Source organism: Sinocyclocheilus grahami, unplaced genomic scaffold, assembly GCF_001515645.1.
Source record: "Sinocyclocheilus grahami isolate Dianchi unplaced genomic scaffold, SAMN03320097.WGS_v1.1 scaffold30.1, whole genome shotgun sequence".
In the NCBI taxonomy this organism is placed as follows: Eukaryota; Metazoa; Chordata; class Actinopteri; order Cypriniformes; family Cyprinidae; genus Sinocyclocheilus; species Sinocyclocheilus grahami.
Window position 1 is genome coordinate 2,177,264 of NW_015505209.1, and position 18,627 is coordinate 2,195,890.

Sequence of the window (18,627 nt, forward strand, 5' to 3'; positions counted from 1 at the left end):
GAGGGGGGGGAGGGGGGGGGGGGGGGGGGGGGGGGGGGTGTTACTCAGAAACAGCTGGAAAAGAGCATGAGAATAATGAAGGATCAGGGTCCAGTGCACTGCGTAGGATGAGGAGGCAACAAGTGCTCCTTCAGAAGCCATCCAAAAATATGCTGAGCTCTTTGACTTGTCGTATAGGCCAAAGTCCAGCAAGCTTTTCCAATAAGTGCTCTTTCCTAAAGAATATCATGGAAAATGTTCCATAAGGTTGTGGCATTTGCAAAACAGTCACATCAATATGATCAACTTTTTTGGATAGTCAGAAGAGTGGCCCTTCAGATGATTGAAAATATTATTTGTCTCTTTGATTAAGTTGTTAGATTGTAGCAAGTAAAAAAGTGTTTGCGTAAAACAACTGTGGCAGAAACCACTCATTCAATACAATGTGGTATTACTAAAATTACTGGAAAATTGTGTCATCATTGACCCACCCTCGTGTCACTTAAAACTTTTTTCCAGTGGAACATCAAAATATTAAAGCTGCTATTTTCCATACACATAAAATACATGGTGATCACTAGCAGTTAGCAATTTGTTAATTTTTAGTTACATTTGTCTACAAAAAAAGTCCAGAATCTCTGTTTGAATGGGTATGAAGTCTTCAGATGTAATATTTTGTCTGAAATTGAAGAACTTTTTCTGGTTTCTGTCTTCATGGAATTATGTGCTAATGCACTTTTCCTACAAGTTCAGTTCTGTTTTGACCAACTAACACTTTACTTAGTAAGTGATGATAAATGTTGTCGTACCAGGCGAGCTTCTTGTAATACTGTCTCTCCCCAGAGAACCGCCTGTCTGAAGTCATGGGGTTCAGCGGCACCAGACATCCTCCAGTCCAGTATGGGACCCTCAAACAGAGACCATGCCTAATCTGAAGCTGCCATTCTCCCTGCGCCGCAGACTTTTACAGTAAGCTGTTTGCCTCTGAGCTACTCCCCTCCATGACTGATGCACTTAAAATAAGAACAAAGCTATCTGCCCGCTTTCTTTTTGCTACCTTCCATCTTTTTCCCCCTCCTTGAAATTGCTGAATGCCCTGAATATTCATAACTGTGTTTTTTTCTAACAAGCATGCAAAATGGATATCAGAGCGTCTTGGCTGCCTGACAACACCAGCCTCTCTGACAAAGAGAGACTAGAGAGGAAAATGAATAAAAATGAGAAAAGGACAGTGAGAGTCAAGACGATGCCCCGGACAGTTCAAAGGGTGCATTCCTAGCATTTGACAGAGGGTAAATGATGCATTTCAAACTCAAATCTATTTCCTCTGTTTTAACGAGGTCAACCATGAATAATACAGACTTGCTAGAGATGCTGCTAACTGGTCCCAAGACACTGAGAGGTAAAAATTGTAAAAACAAGTTGAAAACATGCAAGTGAAATCTTTAAAGTGGCTTTTGAATCAAAACAAGACACAATTATAATCGCAAAAACCTGCGACCTGCATACAATTTGTATTTTTTCATAGAAGACTGTTTTTGCTGATCATGTAAGCAATTCAAACAATGAACAATTATTCTTAAAGACATTGAACATTAGCAATACATTCTACTTCTGTCAGGGGGGACACTGGATAATGAAAAATAGGTGTTACAAACTAAAATGGAGTGAGAGCTTGCAGACTTCCAGGTCACATTGGAGTCTCTGCAGGAAACTGAGTGTTGTCATGAGAACATGGAAGCTGAAAATCATCTCAATGTATACCAAGGGTAAAACATATTTTTCAAATCTATTGATATTTGCTACCACTGCTGTAACCTTTATTGTATAGGTAAACACTCCGGTTACTGATGTAACCTCGGTTCCCTGAGATAAGGGAACGAGCGTTGCGTATAATGCTATGGGGAAAACTCCTGTTTTACTCTACTGAAGCCTGATTTGTTCACGTTTGTGTATCTGCACAAACCAATGGCGCTTTAGCCCGCCAGAAAGGGCGGAGTCGACCCCTATATAAGTCAGCTCAGAGAGCCATTCATCAGATCACTCGACTGAAGCGACAGTCATCGATTCGCGTGCAGCTTATAGCGTGGCGAATGACACAACGCTGGTTCCCTTATCTCAGGGAACCAAGGTTACATCAGTAACCGGAGCGTACCCTTTCAAATGGTCTCTCCCGTGGCGTATAACGCTATGGGGAACACATCCAATCATGCCGCACTATGAGCAGATACAGAATATCCTGCTCTGCGAGCCCAGTCTCGGAGCACTAATGAGGACACCTAAAAACCTGGGCACAGTGTGCTCCAAGCTAGTAGCTAAGAAGTACAAATACAACCAGCTTCGCTCTCCTCCAAAGCAAACAAAAAGCTGCTCTGACTGTCTGAACAGGATAGAGCGCTCTAGATATACTCTCAGAGACCTCACTGGACAGAGCAGGTTCTGACCTTGCTCACCATCATTATCGGAGAGCGTCAATAGGGAGATCACCTGAGCTCTGAATGGAATCGAGAGCACCTTAGGAACATATCCATGTCTTGGTTTCAGGACGACTTTACAATCGTTAGATCCAAACTCAAGACAAGAGGCGCTGATTGACAGCGCTTGCAAGTCACCCACTTGCTTAACTGACACCAAAGCTAGGAGGGAGTCCCTGTAGGGCGTGAAGGGTTCAGCCTCTGTGCACCCTTCAAGAACTTAACGATTAGGTTGTTTCTGCCGATCGATTGGCCAGCTTCAAGAGAATGGTTCGCTGCGATAATAATATATACATTTTTAAACATGTATTTGTTTGTGAAGCCATCTTTAACATTTTCCATTTGCCCACCAATTAATTTGATTTATTTACCTACTTTCATCACACGTTTAATTATTTATATATGTATTTAAACAAGAATATGTGTATATATACACAGACATTTATTTATTTATTTGCGTATTTATTTATTTATTTATTTATTTATTGTTTTTGCAGGTTTGGTCCTCCATACATCTTAAGCTGTGGAAAAGATATTTAATAAATACAAATTATTGTTATTTTTTTAATGCTAAATAAATTTGAATAGTTCCATAGTTATTATTATTTAACATTTTGAAATAAATAAATAAATACATTTTTATAGAACAACAGAACAACATTAAAAAAAATTATGGAGGAGAAGAGAACATTTAACAGTAATAAGTATTTCTAAACAGCCATGATAATAATAATAATAATTAGTAGAAGTAGTAGTAGTAGTAGTAGTATTTTTAAATGCTAAATAAAGTTGAATAGTTCCTAAGTTATTATTATTTAAAATGTTGTAATAAATAAATAAATATTTTACAGAGCATCAGCACAACATACAAATTATGAGGGAGAAGAGAAAATTTAACAGTAATAAATATTTCTAACCAGCCATGATAATAATAATAATAAATTATTATTATTGTTGTTGTTGTTGTTATAGAAATATTTATAACTCTTATTTTCTTTCTCCGGCCATTATCAGGTGTGGAAAAACATTTGGGAATACCTGAAAATATATCAGACGCTAAATAATTAGCAGTGCTGACAGAACTAGTACAGTCTGTTTGTCAGGGTCTAAACAGAAAGCACATCAAAACAGACACCTCCAGTCTTGCACAAAGCCAATGCGCCCACTAACTATCCCAGAATTCCTCTTCCACTCCTCACAGCTAAGGAAAGAATAGAAAGTTACAGAACACAGAAACTGCTCCCTAATCTACTTTGAATCTATCTGGGCCACATTTATCGGTCTTTTGTTGCCAGTGCTGAATGGTGCTGGGTCACAAGGGTAAGACGTCTATTCCTGCGCAGGCTCAGGGGGGTAGAGAAAGCAAGCTCACCGGTCTGATATTTTTGGAGGAGCGAGGACCCCCTCCTGTCCTCCCTTTTCCTTTTCCTCTTCTCTAAAACCCAAATAAAGTATGTGATGGATGAGCGAACAGAGGTGACACCTCCCCCATCAATCAGACTGAGGCAAACCCCCTCACGACCTCTGGAAGACCGATCCACGCGCCCCCCACATCACACACATGCAACGCTCCGCCGTATCCCGAAACAAAATTATGTACAATTGCCATAACCCAGACAGGAAGGGGAGTGGGTGAAAACGGGCAGGAAGAAAGAAAGAAAACGAGAAAGGAGGAGACGTGGGTCAAGAAAAAACACGGCAGCAAATGGTCCTGGTTAGCAACGGCAGAACAGAGGGGTCTTCTGAGTCCCTGGGCTCTGGGGGGACCCGACTCCCCTTTATGTACGGGGGCGTGTGTCCGCGCTGGTGCATGTGCACACACACCAACTACAAGGAGGTGAATTCCAACAGGGTGGCGTCATCAGGAGAAAGGCAACTGGTGCAAGAACAACATACCTCGCACCAAGGAACCAAGACACTCAGACATGAAAAAACTGTGTACAATGTGCGCACACACTTATTCGAAGGGAAAATTTTTATCATTTCAGGGGTTTGCCTGCTGCATTGTTCTTTTTTCTCACACAAGTGTCCGTGAGCTTTAACCACCAGCATGTGTGAGGATGAAACGGCATTAGCTCATCAACAACAATAACCACGAAACATGACAGTGAAAAACAACAAACAAACCTCCAGCAAATCCGAAAAGGCCGGTCTTTTCTGCGCGAGGCTTCTCAGAGCAGGCATAGGCGAAGGCGCCCGCTGGAAAACTGTTTCCAATAACTGTTTCCACACCTTGCTGTCATCCAAACTGCGGGGCTATTATAAACCACAGAGAACAGAGGAGCCACTGAACGATGAAAATAGATGGACTTGAGGTGAACTTCACAATAAGTGGCTGGAGTACAATGACATTATGGCCATGCCAGGTTTGCCCAGCCAAGCTCTAAGGTTGGCATCTGGGTGAAAGCAGGTAGCGTCTTCTTAAGGAATTCATACCTGGAGCTTGCCAGGGGTCGGGTCAGGTGCTGATGGGGCAGAAAGAAGGCCAACACACCCTACAAGTAGAAGACTCAAGGTGCAGGCACCTTAGCAAAATTTCTGCGAAATTTCACAGGCGAAAAAGGTTAATTGTCCATTAATAGCGTTGCATGAAGCACAGCTTACTAGGGTTGGGTATCGTTTGGGTTTTTTCGATTCCGGTGCCAAATCGATAATTTTAAAATGGTTCCGGTGCCTGAACCGATACTTATTAAAAAATACAAAATAAATAAATAAATAAAAATTCCCCAAAAAATGATGGATTGGCCATTAGCACTATAAACACATGACGTCTGTTTCATTCATACTGGATGCCAGAGGGCACCCTCGCACAGAAAATCCACATATTCAGTCACAGAAGTAGCGGAACTCGTGACCCTCCAGGAAATCCCTTATATGGACAAAGGCATCGCTATTATAGCTTTAACTGAGTAAACAGAATATAAAAACATTTTGAAACAAAGACAATAAACACTCGACTGCGACAATATAGTTTATCTGTGTTATTCAAGCCATCTCTGGTATTTTCATAATAATTAAGTATATTTATAATCCATTGCTAATCGATGTATTCTTTTTAAAGTAGCCTATGGAACATATTTTCTGCCTCATTCTGTGACAAGAAGCCACATCAGATCACAAAAGGAAGCATTTGACTGGTGTTGTGGAGTAAAAAGATTATAATGTTCTCTTTTGTTGGACAACAGGTTTAGAAATGTGATTACAAGGAAAGTTTAGCTTTAGGCATTTTAATTTAAGCATGTTTAGCTTAGTTAACAGAAGGCTACCTGCTGCTATCAGAGCAAGTGTAATTACTGCATTCACGTGTTTCTCGGATGCTCTCATTTCCAGAGTTGTGCTTTTAAGTCGGAATGTGAAAACAACACTCGCGTTAATACAAAGATGTGTTGGATTTGTATTATTAGAGCTTTCCGACTTGAGTTCACGTGCATTTTCTCAGTCGGGAAATTATTTTTCACGTGTGGTGCCAGTGATGATGCTTCTTACGTCAAAATAGAGGACAAATATTTCAATCGATCGCTCAGGCAGGCACCAAAATGAGGCACCGAAATCTGCGTTCTGATTCGGTTCTAGTACATACCGGTTACATGGGTACCGATGCCATATTGGTACTGGGTTTCAGTACCCAACCCTACAGCTTACACAGAAGTCTCTGTTGGTCAACATGGTGAATCAGTGTGACCAATTTGACCAATCGGTGTGTAGGAAAATCTTTTTCCCTCAGGTAAAATTGGCAATCATGGGGATTACTTTTGAAATGACTGATTTCGCCCACAGAAATTCCCTACATAATGGTAACGTGTCGTGGTACACACATGAACGCGTGTCGAAAACTGACATGGAAAAGAAGAAATTGTTGAATAAAGTTATTTTTGTTTTCTTTGCCCACAAAAAGTACTCTCGTGGCCTAAAAAAAAAATTATGGTTAAACCACTGATGTCACATGGACTATTGTAATGATGTCCTTACTACCTTTCTGGGTCTTGAAAGTTTCAGTTGCGTTGCTGTCTATGCAGAGTCAGAAAGCTCTCAGATTTCATCAAAAATATCCTAATTTGTGTTCTGAAGATGAACGAAGGTCTTACGGGTTTTAAACGACATGAGGGCGAGTAATTAATGACAGAATTTAAATTTTTGCATGAACTATCCTTTTAAGATTAAAAGATACCCGCAAAGTGACTGACTTGCCTTAAAGGGTACTGTGACGGCCATAGGCGGAAATCCCGGAGGGGTCGGGGGGGGACAGGACCCCCCCATCTGAGGGTTGCCCCCCCTAAAAATATGATTAAAACCAGTCTGTGCATTGTAAATAACAATGTTTTATACTTTAAATAATTGTGTAAGTAGTAAAACAACACAAATGGGGCAAAAATGCATTTTAAGTTTAGAAACATTTTGAGTCTCCCCTTCCCTTGCCTCACAGTGCTTTGGTCCAAATGGCTGCTTTCCTCTTTTACATCACCTACACACACACGAGTCCGGTGAGAGAGAACAAAGTCAATAGTTGTGGAACTCCAGTAAGTAAGGCTGTCAAGGCTATTTTATTCACTTAAACATCAGATAAAGTTTATTAAAGATGAATTTCTCTTTAATACAAATGATGCCAATGTATTTTTTGATGAGTAGCTATGTTAGCAATAATAACGTTACCTGCTTGACGAAACTAGTCCAAACGAACCGCATTTGAGGGGGTTCCCCGGTAAAGATCCCGTTCCCGGGGCTGAAATACACGCTACTGGGGTCGCTTCAACCCGCGGCAACAGTGATAAAGTAGCCCAATTCCACAGGAAAACCGTGGACTTGGCAACACTGTGACGGATAGTAATAATGTTTAACGGACACCAGCACCATCTCGGCGTGACCACAACAGCTTGATGTTGTCTAATTTGGCACGGTCTCCCTGCTGCACTAATAGTAGTAAGGCTTTCCTCTGTGTATACATATCCTTAATTTTAGCTGTATTATTTGTGTCCCCTTCAAAAATCGCTCTTGAGAAATTTTATGTTTATTGTCCCCCCCAACTGTTAGAAGAAATTTACGCCCCTGGTGACGGCCCCATTATACTTCAAGCGAACTTGAAAAACGAAGAACTGAAGATCTGGGGTGATGTCATTTCAAACATAATCAGGCCATAATATTGTTTGTTTGGAGTTTCTGGAGCTTGAAAAACTTGGAAAAGTTCACTCCAGCTGGTGAACACCTTCAACACAATGCACCTTCTACACAATAACAACCTAAACCATGATGCCCTAAAAAGTCCAGGTGACAACAAAAAAGTCTGTTTGTTCAAAATCAGAGGGATACCATATATAACACAACATTAAACGATGGCGAACAGCTGCAAACATTTTCCATTTGAAGTGAAACATTCCTCCAGAAGGCCCTCTCTACTTCTACAGGCTTCCTCTCGATTCCATGTGGTATTTGTCCCCAGCTGAGCTCCAGATACTGCAAGAGCTGCAAACTTTCCCAAGAATACCATCCAACCGCATGGCGCTCCCTCATTTTTTCTCTCACTCTTTCTCGATTCACCTCTATCTCTCTCATTCTTCTCTCCTCCGACAGTACCCAGCCCAGGTCTGCATCTCCTGGAACGCCGCTTCAGCAGCAACACTTAGCATTTGTTTCGAAATGTCAAGTGACTGTTTGCATTTCCCGTAGGAACTGCCCTATCCATTTTTGTTCCTCATGCTTGTCCAAACCTGGAAACATAGATCATTCTCTTACAGTCAGCATTCACTTTATCTTTTTTTCCTGATGGCAAAATATGATCCTTGTTCAACAAATCACTGCTGTCTGGGACTAAGATGAGGTTAATCGTGTTGAATGGGACTCATTTCTCAACAACTTAAATACAGTTGCAGAAAGAATGTAATTGTTAGTTGTAAAATTGTCAACGGAAAGATGGCCCACTCTCACAAACGCTCAAGAAAACCATCATGAAGTCCTCCATCCTCTAGAGGGCGATGTACATATACCCCAAGACTGGGGTGAACACACCTTGAACAGTGCTGTCATCTCATTCAGAAGCATTCATGTTTCCTCTGGCGTGATTCGGCTCCACGATGAGTCTTAATTTGTCAGGGAAATAAAATATCAATTTCAGTAGCCTAATGATTTTTTTACCCCTCGATAATCCGGTTGAGCCAGTAGTTCAGGTTTCCTTAGCCCTGCCAACATTTTTACTGGCCTCACCACAACTGTTTTTATTATTGTACATAATGTTTAATTAATAATAATTATTATTAGTAGTAGTAGTAGTAGTAGTAGTAGTAGTAGTAGTAGTAGTATAGTAGTAGTAATATAATATAATGACATTTTATTATTATTTTTATTATTGTTGTTGTTAGTTTTTATGTTATTTTAAGTACAATAATATAAAAATAGTAACAAATAAAGTAATAACTATAATAATTAGTTTTTATTAATTTATTATTATTATCATCAATAATAAAAATAACAATAGCAGTCTTAACTTAATATTGGACATAATAATATATTATTAATGTAATATTAATACTATATAGTAATGAAGTTTTTAAGACTGAAATAATAAAATTTGCTGTCTATAAGTAACATAATATTTTAAAATAATAATACTATTATTTGCATACAGTGCAAAAATGACATTTTCATCCCATTCTAACTGATGCCTTCCTGCAGTTTCAACTAAACATGAACTATGCTAGACAGTTTAACAGAATTTACAACAGTACTGTTCAATACATCACAGAAAAACAAAATACATTTACATAATCAACAAACGTATAATGTAGTGACAATGTGGCTCAACAGGCCAAGTGACAGTTCCTTCAACTAGCCCAAACTCTCTCAAACTGGCCTCAGATCATCGAGTCATCCTTATTATAGAGCCCTGAATATATTTTGGTCAACAGAATATCTCTAAAGATATGTAAACTGAAGCTCAATGCAAACAGGAAGTCCCTGTATCTGTACTGATGCACTCATTGAACTGTAGAATGTGTGGGCGTGCATGTCGGTACCCGAGCTTGTGTAGATCTACGAGCTTTAAGCTTATTTATAGCATCTCCTAATAATGTAAATTTCATAATGTGGGTGTTGTGCTGAGTTTGCAATGTTTATGTTTGCACATCTATTTCGCTATACAATGGTTCTGCCATATGAGATTGCAGGAACCCATGATGGAACACCTGGCAAAACTAGCCCTAAAAAGCCATTTTTGATGGGATTGTTGTCTTTTTGTGATCCTTAGAAGATGCATAGTGTTAGAAGAGGCCCTCACTTATGTTGGGAACTGACAGTCATATAAAAACAAGAACTAAAGTTTCTCATAACAGCATGAAATCCCCTCATATCTCTGCAAGGCCTTGCGGTATGAGAGAGACTTGCATTGCGACTGGTTGAGACTTTTAACTCACCACCTTTAGAAAGTGAAAGGGTAAAGCAAGGGACTGAGAAGACAAAATTGTTTTCTTATGACAAAGGGGCTAATGAATGTGTCGGTGGCCATTAATAACTTTTGTGAGCTCAAGAAATAATGGCGGGGATGTTCACTCAAGGCATCCATCTATTGTAGACACGGAATCCACCTGCTCACTCAATGAAGCCACAGGGTATCCAGTGAAACCTTCTCATTGTGAAGAACTTCATGAATGTTCTTTGTTCTTTGTCAGTATGGTGTGACATCACAATGCTTAGTAGTTCTAATCTATTTTGATGTGCAGCTCTCAAAATGTCAGCCAACTATGAAGCAAATATCACAGCTGAATACTAAATATTGTATCCACTGAGCTCTCGGTGACGAAAATAATACAGCTCTTTGAGCGTTATTTTCTTAATCTACACTTGAATACCTCATGGTGATTTGATATTAGATATTTTGGGGGGCACATTTATGAAACAGTACATTTAGCTGCATAACAGCTGCCTCAGAGAACATATTGTCTGAAGGACCTTCAGAAAGTGTAAATCTCTCTGCCCCACTTCCCCTGACATTCTTCTTCTATAGACAATTGTACTCTTTACCAAAAAAGGCCTTCCCTTCCATAAGACTGCAGCGCTTTGTGCGTCATTGGATCACCAGCTATAGATCTAGATTGATCATAAAATGTCTAGATATAGTCCCGATCACAAGCTGTATGGATCTAGATTGATCACTCATGAAATTACCTTAAACATTTTATTGCAATGTGAACCATAGCCATCTAGATCCAGACGGTATCTAAATGGCTATGGTTCTAAACTGAATCTAAACTGTTTCACAATGGGAATGACCAGCTATCTGGATCCAATTTGTTTAAATCTAGAGCTATCCAGCATCACAATGAGGATCATTATATCTAGATCTAAACTGCATTAATCATGACATCACCAGCTGTCAGGATCTACACCCTTAAAAATAAAGTTTCCAAAAGGGGGTTTTCACAGCAATGTCATTGAAGAACCATTTTGGCTTCCACAAAGAACCTTTCTTTGAACAATTCTTAAAAGATCTTTTTTCTTTGTGTAAAGAACATTTTAATACTATGTCTACTTTTGTGCAATGGAAATGTTCCATTGTTGTTAAAGGTTTTTCACAGAATCATAAATGTTAAAGGTTAAAGTTGATGCCAAAAAGCAGTTGATGTTGAAGGTTCTTCATGGAATCATTGATGCCAAAAAACAACCTTTATTTTTAAGAGTAGGGCTGCACGATAAATCTCATGCGATATTTAATGCACATCTTATCAGTAAAGCCTGTTCTGTAATCAGCAGTATATCTCCATCACGTGCGGGCTTTCACATTGAGCAGCATTAACTAGGCAAGGCAAGGCAAGGCAAGGCAAGTTTATTTGTATAGCACATTTCATACACAATGGTAATTCAAAGTGCTTTACATAAAATAAAATAAAAACAATAATCACAACAATAAAACAAGGAATTTAAAAACTTCAAAAATTTGATTTAAGAGGTTTAAAATGAATTTAAGAAAACGATTATACATATAATATAGTGCAATCAGTTCGGACATCGCACAGTGCTCATTCAATAAATGCACAGCTAAAAATAAGAGTTTTGAGTCTGCATTTAAATGTGACTAATGTTTTAGCACATCTGATCTCTTCTGGAAGCTGATTCCAACTGCGGGTGGCATAATAACTAAAAGCACATTCCCCTTGTTTTGTGTGAACCCTTGGTATTTCTAACTGACTCGATCCTAATGATCTGAGTGGTCTGTTAGGTTTATATTCAGTGAGCATATCTGCAGTGTATTTAGGTCCTAGGCCATTGAGTGATTTATAAACAAGTAAAAGTACTTTAAAATCAATCCTAAATATAACTGGAAGCCAGTGTAAGGACCTGAGGACTGGTGTAATATGCTCAGATTTTCTGGTTCTAGTCAGAATTCTGGCAGCAGCATTCTGGATGAGCTGCAGCTGTCTAATGGTCTTCTTGGGAAGGCCGGTGAGGAGACCATTACAATAGTCCACCCTGCTGCTGATAAAGGCATGAACAAGTTTCTCCAAGTCTTGACTGGAAACAAAACCTCTAATTCTTGCAATGTTTTTGAGATGATAGTATGCTGATTTAGTTACAGCTTTGACAGTGTGACAATCAGTTTCGGCTTGTTTCTCTACACTTGGTATAAACTGTTGAGATTGTCTAGGTTCATGGGACTCACCGGCTGTATGCTGATGGGGTCCGTGATGACGGTCTGCTGAGTGTTCTGCCTGTTTTGGAAATCCAGCAAGTAACTTTGTTTCAAGAACCGTAATCCTTTGTAGAAGTTTGCAGTAGTTCATGCAGCAAGTAGATTCAACAGGAGGCATTTTCTTTCTCTTCTGTTTGAATGTGGGCGGCTGTGTTTTCCCTTCTCCGGAATGTAAACTGCTGGCAGGGGGAGGCAAAAGTCTTCTTTTTCGTGGTATTATTCCAGTCCCAGAGAGTTTTTAGTTTTAGTGTTTGTGCCAAAAATATGTTGTTTGAGCACTGTGCTGATCTGCTGAAGTAAAAATCTTAGAAAAATCAAAGAAAAGTACAGAAATAGGGAGCAAAGCGCAGAGCAGTAAGCAAAAACGTCCGAACGGTAGCAAAGCTGGAAGTGCAAAAAAGCACTACACAGAGCCGTTGTTCACTGACGAGCTGTGCAAAACCACGTTCATATTCGCACAATTTTTTGCGCAGCTCGTCAGTGAACAACGGCTCTCAATGGTTCCAAGAAGAACCTTCAAAATCCATGGAAACTTTCCAATGGAAAATTTCACCCCAGAATCAACCACCAATCGAGTTTGTGGACCAAGAACCAACACAGAGTGTTGAGGTGATGACATTTTTGTAGGCCAACCCAGAAGTTAGCATCGCCCTGTTTTCCTCAACAAAAATCCAATAAACGTTTTCCGTTGGCCTCTGGATTATTGGAAAAAAATAGCCCTGTCAAACAAAAGTTTATGATTGTTACATGTTTTGTTCTCCAAGATAATAATCTTCACAAATAAACACAACTTCCATTATTTTTTAAGCCTAAATACAAATCAGCAGAATAAAGAGCTAAAATTAGGCTATAAATTAGGCTATATATTAGGCTATATTTTTTTATTTATTTATTTTTTTTAAACAAATAACATCATGGTTGCATGACTTTAACGTCACCACTATTAAGTTTCAGATAACATTTTCTCTGAAATTTGAGTTAGAATAGTTTGCAAGAGCACGTTTCAGGATTTTAGGATTAATTTCTCTTCCTAGATTTCATCACAACAGAAGTAATTAGTCAGGTTAGTACCATATTTAACTTGTCTGTTGTTTAACAGCATATGATTGTACAGCTGATGAAACGTCTTTCTGAAAATAACTTTAGACAAAAAAATCCAAAGCGGTTTTGGAAGTTAGGGTTAGGGTTACCTTTATACAACATTTACCATGTAAAAAATCTACATTTATCCCTCACAGCCTTGTTTTTACCTATGTAAAATTCAAAACGGCGTCTAACCTGACTAAGGTCTATCACAAGGGTGTCCAATACTGCTCCTGGAGGGCTACTTTCTTGCAGAGTTTAGCTCTAGCCCTAATCAGACACACCTGAACCAGCTAATCAAGGTCTTCCGGATCACCAGAAACTTCCAGGCAAGTGTGTTGAGGTTTAACTCTGAAGGACATCAGCCCTCCAGGAGCAGGAACATGAAGATCTAGACTGTAAAACCTCTATATAGATCATAATAGTATCAACCCTTTATAGCATCATGCATGGATCTAGGTAATACCACCCCACCTGTATAAAAGTGCTCAATATACAGTATAGAAAGCCCACAAATACCCTTCTGTTGCAGTTCCCATCCAGCCACTGGCGACTGACGGTAAAAGCACCATAGAAAGCCAACAGATGGACAAACTGACTGACGCTCAGTCAGTTCCAGACTCATAGCAGCTGTGTGGCCGGTTTAAGATGTGGTTAGGCAAGGGGGCAGGTGACATGACAACATAACAACATACAGACACACATGAGTGGTAAACTGACACACAGTCAGGCCTAAGCAGGCAGGCACTCTTTAAATAGGCTTTCAATTCAGAATTCCCCTAAAATTTCAGCCCCCAGGCAAATAAACACAGAGAAGGAAGTTAAAACCAAATTCAAAAGGACACAAAATAATCATTTGCATTCACTCAATCGCCTGTTGAGCACTGAACTGTTACAAAAAAAAAAAAGCAGCGTCGCTGCTCTCCAACAACATGCCATGACAGCATAACAGAAATGATCCAGGATTAATTCCATTACATAATTTGGCGTCTACGTTGACAAATGGGTCAAAATAATAAAAATGGTAAAATACCACAGCTGTTCATTTTGGAATAGTAGCGCCACATTATGCATGGAAGTGACCTTAAAAGATAAACCGTTTCGTTGATGCTCTGATAATGTGATGAATTCTGTGGTTATAGCTATATTCATTCAATATCCATAACCGCAAGTATGAGTCATTTTTCAAGAACAGTTGATTCAGACAACATATTTCTTGAGCCGTTGGATCCATCAACCAACACTTAAACAGAACCGGCTTGTATCTCAGAAGTCCATCTATGTATGAACTCATTTTAAATTGAATTCATTCAAATGCATCTAACCTGTTGGCTGGAGCTGTGCTATCTGGTTGGGCAATCAGCAAGACTTCTTTATATGCCTTTTTGATAATTGCAGGAATGTCTGGAATCGTTATCGTTAAAGCAACATTGTTTCCTCGACTACCCGGTAGGCTAATTGTCCGTGGCTCATGTATATGTGAGTTCTTGTTCTTCAAACACAAAACAATACAGTTTTCATCTCTGTACTTGCTACGGTTTCGTTTGCACAAAGTGCTCAATTTGAACTTTACACTGGCTGATTATGAATCATTACCACAAAATATATTTCAACAATATGCAGTTCTCTCTCTCAAATCGATGAATGTCAATCAATGAAATTTAAAGCTGCAGTTCGTAAGTTTTGCCTCTTTGTCGCCATCTCTGTTTGAAAACCTGTAATTGCAGCTGTTTGCGGAATTATCTTCCTTGTGTGGGTTGTGCCGCGTGGCTATAAGAATTTTAAATAAGAATTTTCACCGGATATTGTCACAAGACTTGGTACAAGTAAGTAACAAGTCTGACACGTTTGTTCTGACCAACTGAGGAAAAAAGCATTACAATAAATCGTGCTACCAATGGTGATTTAATCTAAAGATCGGTTAGCTCATATCACATCAAACCATGCTAATTATTATTATTAATATACTTTATTCTCAGATTATTAATGTCAACAACATCAGCATTGCCTATAGTGTGTATTAGTGTCTAGATTTCAATTTATGTACAGTCTAATCTCTAAATGTCATACCATTCGAATTTCATATTAAGAAATTATTTTAACCCAAAAAGCAAATTATGCTCCCTTCGAACTGGTTGTCTTTAAAATACAAATCTTGTGTAATCCCAGGCTATCTGTAATCAGAAGCACATAATTTGGAAAATAATTTAATTTCATTCACATGCGTTTCATAAACACATAATACTTTCTGTATTACAATCTGCCATCAAAATGATACATTTAATTATTCCAGCTGCTGTGAGAAAAGGCTATAAATGATCGTCCACCTTCAGGATCCTCACATGCAATAGCCTAGTAGCCGGGACAACTTCTTTATGTTTACAGACGTGACGTAATGACACAGTGCCATGCTCGAATTTCCCGCGAAAACCTACCCGTACCACTCAAATTAGAAAACATTATTATAAGCTAGCCATTGTGAATTGGGCTAAAGTAAGGCAAAGTTTTGAACACTGGCTGGTTATGTACTTGATCAAATATTGATATCAAATAATTTTTTACCAAAAAAGTTATGGACTGCATTATATGACTGTCAATTTTTTGTTTCTTTGTCAGAGGTTTGGAATATTAAGTTGTTGTTTTTTTAAATAAGTGTCATATGCTCAACAAGGTTGCATTTGATTAGACATACAGTAAAATTGTGAAATATTATAAATAACGGTTTTCTATTTTAATATATTTTATAATGTCATTTATTGCTGTGATGGCAAAACTGAATTTTTAGCATCATTACTCCAGACTTCAGTGTCATATGGTCTTTCATAAGTCATTCTAATATGCTGATTTGATGTTCAATAATTGTTGATACTCATTTTATAATGGTTCTTATTATTATCTATATTGAAAACAGTTTTTCCTGCTTAATATCTTTGTGGAAATCATGATACATTTCTATAAATAATTTTTTAGGATTCTTTGATAAATAGAAATTTGATTAACATCATTTATATGAAATAGAAGCCTTTGTAACATTATTTACAAACATTATTGTATATACTTTATTTCCACTTTTGATCAATTTAATGCTGAATAACACTAGTAATTTATTTTAGAAAATAAATTATATATACATATATATTAGAATTCAACAAATTTATATTTATTTATTTATATAATATATTTATGTATTGATATAATAATTATTATATTATTATTAATCAGCTGTAATTAATGTGTTACACTGACAGTCCTGTTTTAAACCTGATGAGGGCAGAACGTTTTGGTACAGGTTAAAACATAATCGTGCCACACTGTTTTTAGAACCAATGATGAGAACCTCTAAACCACATGGTTCCAATAATTTTGAGAAAATGCCTTTGCTCATTCTCCATGCAATCAAAAAAATGAGTGTACAATGGTAGAGTGAAAGGGATTCTTTTCTTGTTTGGAGCAGTCACTAGTGCATACTCTTGGCTGGGGTCTGACAGCAGGGCTGCCTGACTGCAGTTCTCATTAGACTGTAAATATGATGTGGTTTGGAGGAAAGAGCCAGTACATATGGAGCTGTGCGCCGCTGTCTGATGTGCGTTCAAAAACCACCGATACACACAGAGCTTCATTATATAGCGGAGAGAGGAGGAGAGGAACACGCAGACATGGAATGGGGCCGTTTTGGAAAGTCCAGGTTGAATTTGGAATAATTTAGCGACGGAGAATCCTGGTCCCAGAAGAACTTCAACAACGTATCCTGTACACACTCACACACCAACAGAGACACTGTAATATCCTCACCATATTAAGAATGGGTCGCATTGGGCCACTGACTATATAAACATTATTCATAGATTTCATGTGATGTCTCACAGTGGTGCAGCCGCCATTTATAGGACCGAATTGCAGTTCTGTCTATCTGCTGTGCTGTGATAACAGCAAATCACAATGGATTATTTACCAAGAGATGTGGATGTATGGAATCCTTTTGATTCAATATTTCTCGTAAGCACAGATGCGTTTTTACATTTTTGTATTTTACTTAGCAAGTTCATAAAGGAACTTGCAAAAGGTGAAATTTGCGTGCGATACTGCTGATTTGCCAGTTATGCATTTCGTTATGCTCCACCTAAAGCTAATAAATCAACAAGGTGTTTTTGATCTTTGATCCAAGTACAGTTATGTGAGTCTAGAATGTTTACGTTGCACTAAACTTTGACGAGCAACACTCCGATCCGCAAACAAACAGATGAGGAAGAGGAGGATGATGACGGTCCAGAAATGAAAGCTCCCAAGCAAAGAACTCACTGAGCTAAGATGTGGAAAGACATGCTGCACAATGACCACAACTCCTGACAAGAGATTTGGAAAATGAGCAACAACCAAGAACAGTATTCATTGATTAACTTTAAAAATTATTCATAGTAACAGTTAGGTAATTTAAATTATTTTGCCAAGTAAAAAAATTTTAATTCCAAAACTTTGCCATTTACCAATGTGTTTTTCAAAACACCTTTTAAATTTTTAATGTTTTAACCTTTATTTATTAAAGGTTACAGTCCAAGTGTATATAATGCCTCATTCATTCAAGTTAATGCATGGGTAATTTAGCAAAAAGTAAATATTTTATCTACACTTATTGTATAACTGCTGTTTTGTTTTTTTGCCGTAATTGCATGGTTTTGCAAATAAATTGTTGTGTAAATATATTTTACTCATGCTAGCTTGATCAAGCGAGTTCTTTAATGGACTTTAAAATTGCTTTCATAATAATATGATGTTTATAGATTTGTTAAGTCATGTTATTTATCTATTATAATCTATATAATTAAAATGAAAGTAAATGTTTTGGCTAGGTAACGTTATCAATTTTAAATGAAATATTAATGGCCAGATTGATTCGGCCCAGAATCTAGCAGTGAGTAAACAGGTATCCAGGCCGGGTGCGGCAGATGGATCCGGGCCGATGGATAAGTCTCTAGCATGTGAAAATTTAACTGAATCTGGCGCGAGTGTACGGAGAGGGATTGTGTATGAGGTAGACGTAAATAGTCTATCAGCAAATGTCAAATTGATAAGTTTTCCCTAGACTTTAGTGGAGTCAGCAGTTCGCTTGACAGTAAATCAGGATCTAATCCTAAAGTATCTTTTTTTTTTTTAATACCATTGTTTTTCGTTGTTGGTGAAGTGTTATTTTGGTTTCCGATCACCAAGGAGAGGCTACGCATTAGTACGCAAGGTCCTAAAGATGGCGGCCGCAACAAAAAAGTAATGTGACTAAAACCCATAAATATCTGGATAAGAATATAAAGTAAATAAATAAAAATCTCATCTAATCTAAATGAATCTAAACTAATATAATCATTTAATTCATATGTAGCTTTGTGTGTGTGCGTGTATATATATATATATATATATATATATATA

General features: G+C 38.1%; 2 long non-coding RNA genes across 2 annotated transcripts in view; one reads left to right on the forward strand and one right to left on the reverse strand.

The window, feature by feature from the left end:
* Positions 1–18,627, reverse strand: part of LOC107572678 (uncharacterized) — a 122,990-nt gene that overhangs the window by 61,354 nt on the left and 43,009 nt on the right. The window lies entirely within an intron of this gene.
* Positions 4,775–18,627, forward strand: part of LOC107572685 (uncharacterized) — a 20,962-nt gene continuing 7,109 nt past the window's right edge. The window contains exons 1-2 of the long non-coding RNA XR_001607384.1: positions 4,775–4,784; positions 16,231–16,235. This is a non-coding gene — a long non-coding RNA (uncharacterized lncRNA). The remainder of the gene's footprint in view (positions 4,785–16,230; positions 16,236–18,627) is intronic.